The 18,009-nt window shown below is 47.5% G+C and overlaps 2 long non-coding RNA genes across 2 annotated transcripts in view; one reads left to right on the top strand and one right to left on the bottom strand.

Annotated features, from left to right (window-relative positions):
- Positions 1–4,869: 4,869 nt before the first annotated feature.
- Positions 4,870–7,988, top strand: LOC119871772. Its single transcript, XR_005359014.1, has 3 exons — positions 4,870–4,990; positions 5,553–6,078; positions 7,099–7,988. It is a non-coding gene; the product is annotated as an uncharacterized LOC119871772 (long non-coding RNA).
- A 54-nt stretch (positions 7,989–8,042) lies between these two features.
- The window catches only part of LOC106558777, a 15,843-nt gene continuing 5,876 nt past the window's right edge, over positions 8,043–18,009 (bottom strand). Inside the window, exons 2-3 of the long non-coding RNA XR_005359013.1 lie at positions 9,603–9,966; positions 8,043–8,310 (exon numbers count right to left, since the gene is read on the bottom strand). This is a non-coding gene — a long non-coding RNA (uncharacterized LOC106558777). The remainder of the gene's footprint in view (positions 8,311–9,602; positions 9,967–18,009) is intronic.

Below are 18,009 nucleotides of genomic sequence, written 5' to 3'. Positions count from 1 at the left end.
TCAGTTGGTAGACACTTGAGTTGTTTCCACTCTTGGGCTATTGTGAATAGTGCTGCTTTGAACACTCACATGTGAGTTTTTTGTGTGGACACGTATTTTCATTCCTCCTGGGAGCAGCGCTGCTGGGTCATATGGTAACTCTATGTTGAACATCTTAAGGAGCCGCCAGACTCCTTACACGCTTTGTAAAGACATTTCTCCGTAGCCTCCTCGGCCCCACTCCCCACTCCCCACTCCATCCTTAAATCCTGATACCTGCCCTTCCGTCACTGGGCTGCTGTTTCCTTCCACACCATGTCAGCTAACGTGGTCATTACTTCTTTGCATATTTTGTGGGTTGGGCTGGGAAACTTGCTAGTATAGATCTTGTCAGGCAACAGGAGACAGAACTGCTGTATTTTTCTCTATTTTAATAATTTTTAAAAGGATGCACAAAAAATTCTTTCAACGCTTAATGCATATGCAAAAGACATTGCAATTAACGATTCTGTCTACATGTGAGGAAAACAAAATATTAGGAAAGAGAAGACTCTGGGGTTGTTGCAATTCCAAAATAGGTAATTTACTGTATTTAGCTCCTGGTAAACAGGTAATCAATGTTTCCTTCTGCTCCCCAGGACATAACACGAGAGACTACCAGGAAAGGAAAGGAATAGAACACCTCGCAGACATGCTGATGTGGCAAAATTTACGCTAGAGTTTTAATTCTTATTATGCTAAGGAGAAATTTTATTTACGAAAAATCCTAGAGACAACAAATACCGAAAAACCCCCAAACCCCACAAATGGAAGAGTTGTCACTTGGCACATGCTTCTGGTTAGATTGAAATTTCTGGCGTTCATTCCATTACTTCAGAAAGCTTTGTAGAGCATCAGGGAATCCCGGACATTATTTAAAAGAAAGTGAAGGTGAAGAACCTTCTTCTACTGGTTCAGATTTTGAGTGAGCTGCTGTTATTTTGGTATTAAAATGGAAACGCATCCATTCTGCTTTCAGAGCTCGGAGCGCAGAGGCATCCAAGCCTGTCGTAAGTGCCGACCCTGGAACAAACGCTACCCAAGTATTAAAGAACCAGAGTCAGGATCATGTGAAACTGGTCTGAGCGGACTCAGACGGACTTGTTTTACTGCAAGCCCAGCACCCCCTCCAGTACACCCTGGGCCTTAAAACTGCATCATGTTGACCTAATGACTGACATCATCCATTGGGTGACATTACTCAGAACAGATCATCAGAGGGGCAGCCCCAGTAGCTCAGCGGTTTAGCACTGCCTTCGGCCCAGGGCGGGACCCTGGAGACCCGAGATCGAGTCCCACGTCGGGCTCCCTGCGTGGAGCCTGCTTCTCCCTCTGCCTCTGTCTCTGCCTCTCTCTCTCTCTCTCTCTCATGAATAAATAAATAAATAAAATCTTAAAAAAATAAAAAGAACAGATCATCAGAGAAGAGAACGAAGCTGCACTGTAGATGACGGCACGTATAGGCCAGTAAGGTAAATGAATGGAGTCTCTCAGACTTGCCCATTGCAGTGGCCACTGAGGGAGTCGGGGCTACAGATAGGCTTTTTATTTCCGATCCTTAAGAAAGCATCCTTCTTTGGGCACTCCAGAAACATTACGTGGTCCCCAAGCACAGCTGATTGAGAAAGGACGGGCATTGAATGAGGACAAAATCCAAGACCCAATTTCCTAAGTGACCATCTTAGGAAAAATCCCTGGGCTGCAGCCTGAAGACACTTTCTACAACCACTTATATAGCTGGTCCTTTAGCCACTAATTACAGAGGAAAAAGCCTAGCACCTGATTGGCCTCTTTGAAAAATTCTAGACAATACATCTCACACTAGGGGATTTTGCTAATGAACTATTGTCAGTCGTTAGACAGCCAAATTCACTGGGACGCCCTAAAGCCAAGAGCCTTGTAAGCAGTCGAGGAGAGAGTAAATCCATCCCTGCCCCGGATTGCCTCTTCTCCGACTCCACAGAATCACAGGCATTTGTGGCCACCTCAGGGCCGATGGGAATCTGTGGAATAAGGCTCCACTGGCATTATCGGTCTCTGCGCTTTTGGGCTTGAGGACTTCTTCCTTTCTCTGAGAAGCTGTGGAACAGTCAGGAATGTCTGACCCAGCGCTTACATCCCGAAGATGGCGTCTCATGGGGCACGTGGGTGGCTCCGACAGTTACGTGTCTGCCTTTGGCTCAGGCCATGATCTCTGGGACCTGGCACTGAGTCCTGCATAGGGGTCCTTGCTCAGTGGGAAGGGCTGCTTCTCCCTCTGTCTCTACCCTTCCCCCTGCGGCTCTGTCTCTGTTTCTCAATAAATAAATAAAATATTTTCTTTAAAAAGAAAAGGGTCCTCTTACAACTACATTTCCACCCGGTAAAAAATAAATTAAAAAAGTTCCACTGTGATATGAAATTCATACATCCTATTATGAGCTACCCTTGGCCTCAAAGAGCAGCATCACCTTACTATACAGAGGTCTCTCCTCAACCCAAGCTACCCTTGCTTATTACTGGATCGGGGTCTTGTCTATAAGATTTAACACCTGAAAAGACAGCCTGGTTCGCAGGTGAAATACTTTGCATGCTCCTGGGGTCCTGGGATCAACTTCCGTGTTGGGCCCCCCACAGGGAGCCTGCTTCTCCCTCTGCCTGTGTCTCTGCCCCTCTCTGTGTGTCTTTCATAAATAAATAAAATATTAAAAAAAAAAAAAGAATTTGCAGCCATCTAACCTAGAGGTGATGAGTAGCCAATAGCCCCACAACACTGGATGCTTCTGTTGCAGCATTGCAGGGTTCTTATCTCACCGGGTTGAAGAACGAATCTCACAGACACAAAAGCATGAAGTGAAAGTTTATTAAGTGAAGGTGAGAACGGAAAGGAAAGTAAAAGCTCTCTAGAGTGAGAGGGGTCCTGAACGAGTTGCCACTGAGGGTTCTTAGGCCTTTTATTGAAAACTTGACCCCCCCCCCAAAAAAAAAAGAAAAGAAAGAAAGAAAGGAAAAGAAAGAAAACTTGACCAAGAAGCTTGTGGCCTTGAGATTCTTGTGCTGTCTTGGTTTGAGCAACGACCATTGATAACACCCTTTATGACTTACTTCTTTGAGGTCTGGTATTTTCTGTGATTACAGTGTAGCCACCAAAGAAAAACACTCCCTAACAGCCAGGGCCGGATGGCCTGGTCTATTCCCTTATCTCATGTTTGCTCTGTCCTAGTGCTTCTGCCTGCCGGGAATAATAGTTTTGGAGCCTAGGCAGGAGCCCCCTATCTCTCCCTTCCTATACTTTCCTTACTTTCACAGTGGACTGATTTTTCAAATGGTGTTCTTGCCTCGGAGCAAAGGCTGAAGACCTCTACACAGACCAGTGGACCAATAATAATATCTTAGCTGTCATCTAGGGCTGGATTATGAAAGACCTCCCTATGGAAACAGATGCAGTTCACTAGGTACTGTCTTTATGTGACGTGTGCATACAACAATGCACGTGTGCATGAAGCAATTTCATCTAAAGAAAGGTATCTTGTGATTTGAAGGGGCACATGCACCCCAATGTTTATAGAAGCAATGTCCACAATGGCCAAAATATGGAAAGAATGCAGATGTCCATCGACAGATGAATGGACAAAGAAGATGTGATCTATATACACACAATGGAACATTACTCAGCCATCAAAAAGAATGAAGAGATATTGCCATTTGCAATGATGTGGACAGAGCTAGAGGGTATTAGGCTAAGCAGAGTAAGTCAGTCAGAGAAAGACAAAGACCATATGATCTCACTCCTGTGTGGAATTTAAGAAACAAAACAGGTGAACATAGGGGAAGGGAAGGAAAAATAAAATGAAAATTGAGCAGGAGGCAAACCATAAGAGACACTGAACTCCAGGAAACAAGTAGGGTTGCTGAAGAGGAGGTCACGGGGGGGAAGTGACAATTGGGTAACAGGCATTAAGGAGGGAATTTGATGGAGCATTGGGTGTCAGACGCAACTGATGAATCACTAAATTCTACCTCTGAGACTAAAAAAAAAAAAAAATGGTGTCTGGACTGACAAAGCCAAACGTGTACAACCATCATGTCTATTATGAAACCGCCGCAGAAGACTGAGAGCCCTCAAGACAGTTCTTTTGACCCGTGCAGGAGCTACGCTGTTCTCTCCAAGGGCAGCCCCGTGGAGTCAGCTCGCCTGGGCCTCATCAGTCACGTAGGTGTCACGTGTAGCCATAGCACCCTATCCTTGGCTCAGCTCCCAGGGGCCCAGAACTCAGGAGCTGGGGGATAATGAGAATTTGAGAAGGAACAGAACATTTCTCTTCCTTTTTTTTATGGCAAAGTACCCACTTTTTTTTTTCCTTTGTGCCTGTTCAGTCTCAGCAGACAGACGGATACAGATCACACTGTGCTTTCTTTGATGTCAGTGGATGGTCTGACAGCTCATATCGGTCAGAACCAAGATCCGCCTGGAAAAACTTGAACCTGGACATTGACTGCCTCAGGTTGTCCTCTGGCCACCTGCTTTGGCTTCTTCGGTCACTTGTGCTAACAGCAGGACAATGGTGGAACTCATTGCTCTGGACAAAAAGACTGGCTTATTTTTAAGAGGGGACGATAAGGGCAGCCCGGGGGGCTCAGCGGTTTAGTGCCTCCTTCGGCCTAGGGCCTGACCCTGGAGTCCCGGGATCCAGTCCGACGTCGGGCTCCCTGCATGGAGCCTGCTTCTCCCTCCTCCTGTGTCTCTGCCTCCCTCTGTGTCTCTCTCTCCCTGTGTCTCTCATGAATAAATAAATAAATAATCTAAAAAAAAAAGAGGGGACAATAAACTTTAATTGGTTGGCCATATGTACGTCAGAGCTCGAAAGGTGGGCTGGGACAAAGGTGGAGTGAGAAAGTCTCTCTTTTCCTATTGCAGAAATGGGACTAAGAGCCGCACGCAGCCTTTGCCCCCGGGGCGGGCACTAACTCATCATGAGGACACTCGTGCTGGGTATGTCACGCGGTCGGTCGCAGGGCGTGGGGCCATCGGTGTCTCAGTCCTGGGCGGAGCTGCGGGAAGCAGTGTGCTCCGCATCAGTGACAAACGGCACAGATAGTAACTCTATTTAATGAGGACGCGGCGGTGGGTTTAGAGGCGGTGGATCTGAGTGCCCTGGAGCTCCTGTTCTCCTAGCGGCTCGTTAGCTTAGCAGAAAGCTGGCCCGACGCGCCTCAGGTGGCTTCACCGACGGCGGCCACGGGCGGCCACGGGCTGGCATCCGCCGCAGGGTTTTCTAAGGTCACTTCTTGCACCAGAGAAGTGTCTGCAGGGTGTGGTGGTTTCCCGCCTCTGCCCCTAAACACGGAGGGCAGTGAGGGCTGGGGTCGAGCCCCTGGTGGCCGCTCGGCCTGCGCCCCGGGGTGGGAAGAGTGGGGGGCAGTTGCTTCCCGTCTACTGCTTCGCGGCCCGTGTGTCTGCGCCCAGCAATGCTTCTTGTGTCACCCCGGGGGGCGGTGGCCATGCTGGTGTGGGCTTGGGGTTTCCAAATGTCCTTCCACTCTTCCTGATACAGAAAGCTGAAGTCTCCCGCGGACCCGGGCCTCAGCGGGGGTCCCCCTGCCTGCTGGCCAGCTCCGTCTTGATGCTGGAGGCCAGCTGCGGTGACCCCGTTGTGCCGCCAGCCACGGCTCTGGGGACGGGCGACGCACCTTCAGGAGCCGGGAGACGTCAGGGAGGTTCTGCCCGAAAACCTTCTCACTTCTATTTTTTTTTAAAAGATTTATTTATTTACGATAGAGAGAGAGAGAGAGAGAGGCAGAGACACAGGAGGAAGGAGGAGCAGGCTCCATGCAGGGAGCCCGATGTGGGACTCGATCCCGGGACTCCAGCATGGAAGGCAGGAGCTAAACCACTGAGCCACCCGGGGGATCCCCACCTTCTCACTTTTAAAAAGAGAAACACAAACAGATGTCCATGCCAGCGTGGCCGAGCCTGTCTGTGCTCGATGCCCGAAGCCGCTGCAGCCCCGGCCTCAATGGGTCCCGCTTGGACAGTCCACGTCCCAAAGGGCAGTGGAAAACACGAGAAAGGCTGAGAAGGTGAGTGTGTCCTTGAAATACCTGATCCAAGGGTCCTTCTCATCCTGATTTCTTGTTTAGAGAAAAAAATATTATTATAAGACGACTGAATAAAACCCTTCTATACCGATGTAGCACCTTATTATGTAGGAGAATTTCCACTCTACTTCTAGTTTTCTGAAAGTATTATTTTTAATTCTATGTGTGTGTTGCCTGCTATGTATTTTGCGGTTACATGGTTACATTTACACATGATCGGGATTGTTAGGTTTTCTTTGCAGATTTCCTTTTCCTCACTTAAGCACTAGCATTCCGTAATGCTATCAAATCCTTTTGCCTTAAACCCTATTTTGTCATTTATTGAGTGTTACTATACCCATTGTCATCTATATCTATCTGTATATTTTTTCAAATCCTTTCAGTGAATTCTGTGTGCTCTAATTTTATTTATTTTTTAATTTAAAAAAATTTTTAAAGATTTTTATTGATTTACTCATGAGAGACACAGCAAGAGAGAGAGAGAGGCAGAGACACAGGCAGAGGGAGAAGCAGGCTCCATGCAGGGAGCCCGACATGGGACTCGATCCTGAGACCCTTGGATCAGGCCCTGGGCCAAAGGCAGACGCTCAACCACTGAGCCACCCAGGCGTCCCTGTGCTCTAATTTTGTATTTTCGTCTCTCTAGGCCTGGCTTAACACACGGAGAACCAAACCCCATACATGATCCCCAGACTCCTATTAATACCAATCAGTAAAACCCCGACACTCTATCTATAGACCCTTCTCTCCCAGACCAGGCCTTGCACTCTGCTAGCGGGTCGTGGGGGGGGGGGTGGGGAGGAGGACGGCTGATGTAAGGGGAGGTCGGAGGGAGGTGTTCTCAGCTCCTCTGTGTCTGCTGCTGCTGTGACTGAGTCCACTGTTACTGTGCCAGCCTCCATCAAAGACTTTCTGATCCTCTTCCCCATTCCTGAGCTGGGCATTCAAAGCTTTTAAGTTGTCTTTTCTCCACTTTTCTCGGGCCGTGTACACCCTGCCTAGTTCACCATCTTTGTTGCCGTGGGAGCCAGTGCCCAGCCGCTTGATCGCCCAGGCCTGCCTTCCAGCTGCTCTCCACCCCGTGCCTGCCACGGTGACCATCGGAGTAGTCATGCCATCCACCAACACCAAGGACGTCCCATTGCCCTCCGCCAAGAAAGTTGTCTGTGTGTTTATTAAACATCTTTGTAACCTAGTTCTGAAACCTCGTTTTAAGGGTTTATTATCCAAGGGAAGAGGAGTGCACTCAGAAGGGGTGTGATTGAGGTGTGAGCATTGTTAGGGGTGAAGATAAAGCCAGTAGGGGATAGGGGAGCACCTTGGGGCTTGCACCAGCAGGAGAAGGAGCCACTTCCACCTGTAGGCCTGAGGGCTGGAGTGCGTGAGCCGCTCCCAGGGCTGGGAGGTCTGCAGTTGGGTCGAAACCCTCTGTCTGTTGGCCTCCGGCAGCAGCTGGACCTTACCTCTGTAGCCCTGGGGCTCCCGTAGGTTCCTCCCGTCTTGTTGGGGCTGGGCCCTCATCACGGCCATCCTGAGTGGCTATGCTCCCTTGTAAAATCCCATTTGCTTTCTGTTTCTATGAGATTCCTGTTTTCTGGACCTCTGAGCTATCTTCCCCCCTTGCTTTTGAGTTTACTTATTATTCACTTATTGAAAATAAAGTCTGTCTTCTTGATTGTTTCCACTTGGTGCAAGGGAGGAAGACTGCAGATATATCCACTTAGCTAACTCGAAACTGGAACTCTATGTCAATGATAATGTCAAAATTTTCAAGTTTTGTAATCCCTCATCCATAATTCTGACGTTTACAAAATTTTGTGAAGCTTTGTGTTTTTTTCCGCCCGAATCATCTGGCAGCAAATCTTGACCCAAGTGTGAGTTTGATGAAAATAACAAAATTAAAAAAAAAAAAAAAATTAATCAACAAAACCTGTTATGAACTGACTTTACACTTTTTAATTATCTTTATTTATCATCCTTAATATGAATGTTCAGATGTTTCACTGAAGAAATATTCATATATTTCCTACAATTTCTACAGATTTATTCTGTTAAAATATCCCTTTTCTAAGATTTCAGTTTGGTGCAAGTGCAGGAGTTGAGCGGGGACCCCTGGTGCTTTGTGGATCCAGTTCCAGGCCCTCCCTCTCTGGGCAAGTTGTTCAGACAAAGCCGTCCTTCTGCAGATGGAAAGTGCTTCGTGTCAGTCGGTCACTGTGAGGCAAAAATGAGATAACAGCATATTTTGTCTATTATTCAGCACAATGCTCGAAGCACACTGAGCTCTCAAAACTGAGAAGCTCTTACTGTTACAATGATCTTTTCAGCAAGCAACTCACGTTCGAGGGACGGTGCGCAGATTGTCCTGTCACTTGCTTTTTAAATCAAATACTATTGTGACCTGGCTTCCATGTCATTAGCTTGATCTTTGTGTTTTAATGGTTTTATGCTATAATCTCTGCGGACCCCACGATTGCATTCCCTCTGCTACCACCCGGAGGCGCTGGCTGGAAGGAATTTGAGCACGTCTCTCTGTTCCAATCCCCCCACCCCAGCGCCATCCCCCCCCCTTCTCTTTCCTGAGTGTCGAGGCTGAACCTTCTGCCTCTGTAACCTCAGCTGCCAAGCCCATCACCTTTTATGTTCTGCTTTAGGAATTCCAAGGACCTGTATTTCTCTACTTCTGGAAAATTCCTTGTAATTTCTCGGTATTCTATTTTTACACATTTTGTTATGGCCTAGAAGTCCTTCCACTCTTATACACCTGGAGAATTTCTCACTTTTCAGGAGCCTGTTTAAGTGAATAAACCCTTTCCTTGAATCCCTTTCTACTCATAAGGCCTTGTGCAGGGAGGGCCCTCTCCACCCAGGAGCTTGACATATTGCCCTGAGACTTGGACTCCTTTTTTTTTTTTTTAATAATTTTATTTATTTATTCATGAGAGAGAGAGAGAGAGGCAGAGACACAGGCAGAGGGAGAAGCAGGCTCCATGCAGGGCGCCCGACGTGGGACTCGATCCCGGGTCTCCAGGATCACGCCCTGGGTCGAAGGCGGCGCTAAACCGCTGAGCCCCCCGGGCTGCCCTGGACTCCTCTTTATTTTATTATCACCTCATCAAGGCTCAAACAACCTGAGGGTAGGAAACGTATCATTGGCCTTTGAGTCTAGCACACAGCATCATCCAGGTGACACCCTTATTTCTGAACAAATAAAAGAATCTGATTATTTCTCTACGTTGCACGTACTTCTCTAATTCTAAATTTCAGGAAGTAAGGTGACTTTTTGGAAACATATCTATGTCCTGTGGTTAAAGGCAATGTTGTGGATCCCTCCTTGTCCCGTCCCTATTATAGTAATAATAGACAAGCAGACACAGCAGACAGTGGGGAGGTAGCAAATAAGACCAAATTTAACCACGAGGAGAAGCATCTCAGAGAATTAAGGTCGTGCGTGAGGCAGGCGAGCTGAGGGTGAGTGTGTCCGGTCTCACATTCTGGGGACACACCTTTTCTTCTCTTTGCAAATATCCCTTCTGCGGCCCCAGCTCTGCACGGACCAGTTGATGGCTTCTCCTCCCTCGCCTAGAGGTCCCAGGTCTTTATGTGTTCCTCACATAACTTTTAGTATCAAAGGGACTTTGTCCTCTTTGTAGTCAAGATACATTTCTCTCGGGTCAGGTTGCTTGCTGGGGCTGAGTTGTTACAGTCGTATCGAGGGGCTTCGGTGACATCTCTCTACTTGCTCAGTAATTAGAAAAAGCAGCCACAGCAAACTTGCCACACAGCCCAGAGAGTCTTCCATCGGACTCATTCTCAGCACCGAGTCTGACTTCCGCGCGGTCAGGGCTGCTCCGCAGGTTCCCGGGTTGCCTGCGAAGAAAATAGAGGATACGAATTCCCTGTGGTTTGTCCTTCCTTGTCTTCCCCGGATATATTTAAACAAGGAGGTGGGGGAGTGAAGGAATGGCCGTCCTCACTGTCTGCCTTCCTTCGGCCACGAGCTTGTGCTCGGGCCCCCTTGGTCACCATCCCCAGGGCTTTTCCTATTCCCTCCGCTTGATTTCACCCGCACACACCTCCAGGATCTCCCTGCGTGTGTCCCGGACCTGCCCCCACCTGACCTCACTGATACCTGAGATCATTTTTACTTCTATATATCCTCACCCTCTGGCTTATTTTGCCTCTTGGCTATATCCTTTATCACTTTTAAAAAGGATTTTTTAAAATTTATTTATCTTAGAGAGAGAGTGAGCAGGAGCCAGGGCAGGAGCAGAGGGAGAGGGAGGAAGAGAATCTCAAGCAGACCCTGGTTGAGGGCAGACCAGGGCTCAACCTCATGATCCTGAAATCACTACCCGAGCCGAAACCAAAGGTCAGATGCTTAACCGACTGAGCCACCCAGGCAACCCTCACTTTTTTTTTTAACCGAAGGGAACTTCCTAGACCCCAATCCTAGAGCCGTTCTACTTGAAAGATGCCTTAGTGGAAAATCAAGCTACTCTTTTTCATTTATCAGTCCTTATTGTTTAGGTTCTTCCTTGGATTGGAGTGATTTGTCTCTAGCTAGAATGGTTTCCCAACCTACTGTAGGTGGACACTCTTTCTTAGAGTGACCGAGCAGGAAACTGCTTCATTGAGGACAGCCATTGGATGTTTTCTTAACTTGGGGTGTCTCCTTCTTACAACCGGGAAGCCACTTTTTTTCTTTCTTATATTGGAGTTCAATTTGCCAACATATAGCATAACACCCAGTGCTCATCCTGCCAAGTCACCCCCTCAAAGCCCATCACCCAGTCACCCCATCTACCCGCCCACCTGCCCTTCCACTACCCCTTGTTTGTTTCCCAGAGTTAGGAGTCTCTCATGTTCTGTCACCCTCACTGCTATTTTCACTCATTTTCTTTCCAATTGGGAAGCCACTTTATGGGTCATGCTTTAAAAATATGCACTCAGGGGATCCCTGGGTGGCGCAGCGGTTTGGTGCCTGCCTTTGGCCCAGGGTGGGATCCTGGAGACCCGGGATCGAATCCCACGTTGGGCTCCCTGTGCATGGAGCCTGCTTCTCCCTCTGCCTATGTCTCTGCCTCTCTCTCTCTCTCTCTCTCTGTGTGACTATCATAAATAAATAAATAAATAAATAAATAAATAAATAAATAAAAATAAAAATATGCACTCAGCATCTGTTCCTGAAAACTGTTCTCAACCTGGCCACAAACTCTTTTATGGGTTTCACTGGGATACACCCCCACTCCTGGTAATATGGATGCCAGTCTTCTTTGTGGGGAGAACTGCAGGTGTAGACTGGCTCCCACTAAGTTAAGTTTGGATCTTATTTTATTTTATTTTATTTTTTATTTTTTACTTTTTATTTATTTATGATAGTCACAGAGAGAGAGAGAGAGAGAGAGAGAGAGAGAGGCAGAGACACAGGTAGAGGGAGAAGCAGGCTCCATGCACCGGGAGCCCGACGTGGGATTCGATCCCGGGTCTCCAGGATCACGCCCTGGGCCAAAGGCAGGCGCTAAACCGCTGCACCACCCAGGGATCCCATAAGTTTGGATTTTAAAATGCACTAACTTCAGATCACACAATTAGTTATGGAGACACGGGAACTACAGTTCTTTGTTTTATAGATTTTTTTCATTAATGTTACCCTCCCTAGTAAAATTAGAGTGCACATTCATTTTGGTGTGGAAATACTCTTGGAAAGGAAGACAACTCTGATAACTCGGTTCTGATAGTATTCCTATTAAGTCATACATTTTTTTCCTAGTTGGCTTAAGTTAACTAGTTTCACAAAGACCAGTGACTTGTCTTTTTATCTCAAAGGATGGCCAGTCCTGTGCTCTCTGCTTCTTGCTACCAAAACTCATTCCCCAGACTCAGGAGGCTTCCCTCCCTCTGAGCCTGTGCATCACACCTCAGGCTGGCATTTCCTTCATATTAGGAGGATCCAACCCTCCTCCTGAAGTTGCTTAAATCATTTATGTTGTCAACAAGCACTTGTGGGAGGTTTTTCATATGCCAGGATGTTTTTTTAGGTGTTAGGATCCAAGAGTGAACTGGACACTCAGTCTCTGCCCCCATAGAGCAGAAATTTGTGGTGTTAAAAAAGATACAACAGATCCCAAATGGAGTCGCTTGTGCTAAGCCCATGTAGCCGAACCAAAACTGAGTATCTGACCTAACTGCAGTTTCAACCTCCCCAGAAGGTAATCCTAAACCAGTAAATATGGAGCCTTCTGGTCAGCATTATTGACTTAATTCATCTGACAAACTCCTTCCAGTCCCAAAAGAAAGATGAGCTAATCTGCTCTTTCCTTGTCCTTCCCCGATCATGTCTATAAAAGTCACTGGTTGTGTTCGATTCTTCGGACTCCTTTCTATCTGCTAGATGGGAGGCTGCCCGAGTCACGAATCATTGAATAAGACCATTGGATCTTGAAATTTATCCAGTTGAATTTTGTTTTTTGACAGTGGGAATTGAGTATCTTTTTTTTTTTTTTAAGAGATAGCATGATTTTATTAAAATATTTTAGCATGATGTTGGAGGATCTTAAAATCCTGTATTCTAAACCAATGTGGGCACTGTAGATGACATATTCCTGAATTTAGTGGGCACTACGTCTAACTAAGGAAAGTTATGATTATCTAGTAGTACTAGTAAACTAATATAACTTAAATTGGAGGCTAAATAATTTTGGCATATTCACATTTCTCCAGCTGCCCTTTGTGACTAATATACTCAAAGTCTACCTCCATCTAGCTGAGTTGGACGGGACCATATGTTTACTGGTCTCACTTAAACATCTTCACACCACGAGTAGCAAGGAATATGAAATTTCTGGCATTAAGATACAGTCGAGATATATCACACACTTTACCAGGCTACGTCATTCTTTCTCGAAAGCCATTTTAAGATACAGTAAAATGCTAGTCCCTGAAACAACTAAAATGATATTTTCTAACTTCAATCCAAACTCTGATGTGGTAAAATTTAGAGTTTTAAAAATTACTGTTCGATTTTGTTAACGGCTTAAACAGATTTGATTTTCTACTCACAGAATTTAGATCAGAGAATTTATTCTCTACAAATTTTAATATTCAACAGAAAAGGGAGATTGTTATTTGTCACCAGTCCTCCTCCTCTTTTGAGGCCGAAGAAATCAGTTGGTTGTCTACCAAAGCGCGTGTAATAAAACTCATAGAGTCAGTCCTTGACTTATCAGAGACAGCGAGGTACTCCCTGGAGGAGGATGCTGTCCAGAGCCAGCTTACAAACAATGGGCACCCAGTGAATTTCTCCTCTGTGGGACTTTGGGGCCACTTTTTGAACATTATCTTATTAGAGCAGCTAATGTTTACTTATTTGTACTTGTTTCAGGGGCCTCTGCTACCCACACTTTTCATGTAACAGCTTTAGTTAAAATCATCAGTTGCCTTGAAACTTGCTACTTCTGATTACAAAGAGAAAAGAACAGAATCAAAACGTATAAACGTTCCCGCATTCAGTGACACATAAAAATTGGCTTTTTATTTATGTTAAAAGCAAAATAACCATCAGGCTGGTGAGTCTCAGCAGCTTTATATATAAGAGTCTTATCTTGATGTAAACCCAAAATACAAAATTACTGGAAAAACACAAAGTAAATGCTGTGGCTAAAAATACAATGTCAAAGAACAAGATAATAGGACATGAGCTGCACTGAAGAACTGTCCACGTCGGGGTGGGCAGAGGGGAGTGGCAGCAGGACAGTGGCTTTGGAGACCGTATCTCAAAACACCTTCTAAACCATATTATGATGAGTGAAGTAAGTCAGTCGGAGAAGGACAAACATTATATGTTCTCATTCATTTGGGGAATATAAATAATAGTGAAAGGGAATATAAGGGAAGGGGGAAGAAATGTGTGGGAAATATCAGAAAGGGAGACAGAACGTAAAGACTGCTAACTCTGGGAAACGAACTAGGGGTGGTAGAAGGGGAGGAGGGCGGGGGGTGGGAGTGAATGGGTGACGGGCACTGGGGGTTATTCTGTATGTTAGTAAATTGAACACCAATAAAAAATAAATTAAAAAAAAAATAAACCATATTTTTGGCCAAACGTAACTTTGGGATTTTAGGACACAGCATTTCAGGTGATAGTTACGGAACCAAACCCAAGTTCGTCCGGTGCGCACAGCAGCGCCAAGCGCCGAGGCAGAGCATGCAGCAAGGAAAGGCTCTGCTAGAGGCACCCGAAGGAGGGGACGGAGACTAGCTTGAACCCAGCTCCTCAGCTGAGGGGAGAGCCAGGTCTTAGTAACCACAGGGGGTGGGATTACACACATACTGATGAAAGGCAGGGAAATTTAGGATTATTCACGAGGGAAGATGGAGCAGGGCACTGAACAAGCGCATTCGTAACACTCCGGGTGTTCACTGTGGGCTGGAGATTTAACACTAAAATGAGGCCGATTTGGCCACCGCCATCAGGTCAGCCTCAGGATAAGGAGAAGGTGTGAGCTCCAGGGGGAGTATAAGCTAGAGGGGTTCTTGGGCTCCCTACCTCGGGAAGGGATATGGGGTGTTGCTTGTTCACAGCCTAGAATCCTATCAGGCCCAGGTCCCCGTGGAGACAGCAGTGCAGTCGTTGGCAGCGTCACTCCAGTATGTCTTACTTCATGAACCATGACATAGGATGTTAATGGATAAACTGAGTCATATTAAACATTTTTTGCTTATTTGAGCAAAAGCTAGAATTTGGTAGCATCCCAGTCTTGCAGATAGAAAGCAGCTCTGAGGAGCCGCACAAAATGAAAGACTGTTAATAGGCCGAAAGGAGGGCGTTGAAGGAAATTATTCTGGCAAAAGGCTGGGTTGCTTTATGCAAAGTTTCTTTCCTTTAGGGGAAGGCAGGGTGTATCCTAGAGACCATCTCACTGCTGGTCGCTGATTCCTCATTGAGCGAAGGGGTTGGGATTACACATAACCACAGGGGTTGGGATTGGGGTCATTGAGCGGTTTAAGACTCCAATTCTGGGAGAGCTGAAGCTGAAGCTATAATTGAGTCTCAGTTTGGTGACATGAGGCTTGGCCTAAGTGCCTCCGTTTTGGGCCTGTTGTCTGTTTGATATCTTTTAGTTTCAAAGAACATGCAAATTTGCTTTTTTTTTTTTTTTGCCTTCATTTTCTTGTCACTTGGGGTTATTTGCAAGGAGAGGAGGGGAAAGCACAGCCTTTGCTCTACCATTTAAACAATGCAAATTCCCCTTATTTTATATGTTAATCCAATCTCTGCAGTCGTTCTTTTCTTTTATCATTTAGATTGATTTAAGCCTTTGGCAAGTTCTTGGGAGAGACCACGAGAAACCTCTTTCTGAACAATTTCATTCCTAAAAATGAGCATCTTTTGGGTGGTATCGCATAGGAGCACTTGGACATCAAAATCGGCTTTTTAACTGCACTAAGTCTTATTCTGAGTGAATTCTCCATTTAAGGAACTCAGATGCTGGAAGGGGACAGGATAAAAGGCAGATTTAGAACATGTTTTCGGCCTTCGAAAGGCTGATAATTGAATAGGGAAATTATGAGACGTTGAGCTGCAATGTTAGTTCGTGGTTAACCCATGTTAAAGGGAGAAAGCGTTTCAGACCGGAGGAACCTGGAAGGAAAGGATTCACGCGGGGGCATGGATTCAGGCGACACCTCCCCACGCGCAGGGTGGCCGGCAGGGGGCAGCTTGTGTTCGAGGGGGCCGCTCACTCTCCAGCTGCCCGTGGCCAGGGAGCGTGTGGGCAGGAGAGGCAAGGCCGAGGCTACCTTGAGCTTGGATTTAGAGGGTCCTACGTGCCAGGTGACGAAGCCCTTTGATTTCTCCTCGCTCAGCGAGACCCACAAGATGCTGGTAATCAGGAGCAATGCGGAGGCCTGGGCCACCGCGGCCAAGGGGAGTTTGAGGAGGTCTGGTGGTGGGGGGGGCCTAAGCAGCCAGCAGGTGTGATAAGCGGGCAAGGGTGATAACCTGAGTGTGCAGGTGACTGCAGGCAAGAACGGGCGGGCGAGGGGGCGAGGGACGGGGAGGGACGGTTAGGGCCGTGGGTTCTGTTGGTCGCTCTCCTGGTTCCCTCCCTGTCAAGGACGCTGGGTGAGACTGGCTGAATACACCCCGTTACTGAACACTCACTGCCACAAGCACCCTGAATTTTGTTTTCTGAGAAAGTTCCCAAACGGGGTCCATGGCGGGCAAGGAAGCGGTGCCTACTGCACAACACCAGAAAGCTTGGAGCTGGTTTCTGGCATTTTCCAGCTTCGCCCAGAAACAAAACATGACATGCTGGTCAACGACCTTTTACTGAAGAACTGCCCTGTGCCCGGGGCCTACCACGTGCTGGGGGCCCGCAGGTCCCCCGTGGCATCAGAAATAGGATTGACCACACCCAGTTTGGGTGGCGCCCGAGACAGGCCTGCTAACCGCACGGCGACCCGAGTAGGGTTCTTTAAATGCTCTCCAGTTATCAGCTCTTCCAACTGCCTCCTGCCGGCAGTAGGGTGAGCCCAGGGGAGCAGTAGGGTGGGCCCAGGGGAGCAGTAGGGTGGGCCCAGGGGAGCAGTAGGGTGAGCCCTTGGAAGGAAACTTCCAAGGCCTCTCATTTGCTAACAGAGCTTTCCAGATTCACAGTGACTGGTCCTGAAGGTCTGCTAGTTAGGAGCACTCCACTGCCCTTTCCCTAGTCCCATAACCACTCCACTGCCCTTTCCCCAGTCCCATAACCACTCCACTGCCCCTTTCCCTAGTCCCGTAACCACTCCACTGCCCCTTTCCCTAATCCCATAACCACTCCACTGCCCTTTCCCCAGTCCCATAACCACTCCACTGCCCCTTTCCCTAGTCCCGTAACCACTCCACTGCCCCTTTCCCTAATCCCGTAACCACTCCACTGCTCCTTTCCCTAGTCCCGTAACCACTCCACTGCCCCTTTCCCTAGTCCCATAACCACTCCACTGCCCCTTTCCCCAGTCCCATAACCACTCCACTGCCCCTTTCCCCAGTCCCATAACCACTCCACTGCCCCTTTCCCCAGTCCCATAACCACTCCACTGCCCCTTTCCCTAGTCCCGTAACCACTCCACTGCCCCTTTCCCTAATCCCGTAACCACTCCACTGCCCCTTTCCCTAGTCCCGTAACCACTCCACTGCCCCTTTCCCCAGTCCCATAACCACTCCACTGCCCCTTTCCCTAGTCCCATAACCACTCCACTGCCCTTTCCCTAGTCCCATAACCATGCTCTCTTGGTAAGTGTGCGCGTACTCCCTGTGGGTGACTCCCTCCAGCTCTTCCCGGCACCTGCTGAGCCCATGCGGCGGGCCGGCTCTGCATTGTGGGCACCCGGGCAGCACGGAAGCAGTCCCCCCAAAGGCCGTCTGAACCCCAGTTCTGTCCCCAGCCTGCTGGGTGACATTACACAGGTCGCTGACACCTCTGTGCCCAGCATCCTCGCTGATGAACCAGAGACCACGCTGGCACTTGCTTTACAAGATTGTGAGGGTTAAGCCATAATGAATGTGACGTACTTAGGACAGTGCCTTGTGTTTCTGATTGCTGAACATTACATTCAGACCTATTCAAAATCTTCAGTTTTCTCTTTATCGTGCTCATGTTTTCCTCGACCTTCTTGACCACATGGAGCATAAGAGCTATTTTTAACATTCTTTTCTGCTAGTTCCTTCACTTGTATGTTTCTATGGATTAAATTTTCTCCAGGTTATGCGTCATAACTTCCCTTGTAATTTTTTAAAAAGATTTATTTGGAAGACAGAGAGAGAATGAGCAGGGAGGGAGTGGTGGGGGAGGGAGAGGGAATCCTCAAGTAGACTCCCCACGGAGCACGGAGCCTGGCAGGGCTCTATCGCAGGACCCCGGGATCATGACC

This window comes from Canis lupus, chromosome 5, assembly GCF_011100685.1.
Source record: "Canis lupus familiaris isolate Mischka breed German Shepherd chromosome 5, alternate assembly UU_Cfam_GSD_1.0, whole genome shotgun sequence".
NCBI classification, from domain to species: domain Eukaryota; kingdom Metazoa; phylum Chordata; class Mammalia; order Carnivora; family Canidae; genus Canis; species Canis lupus.
This window is presented reverse-complemented; position numbering and strand designations above follow the sequence as displayed.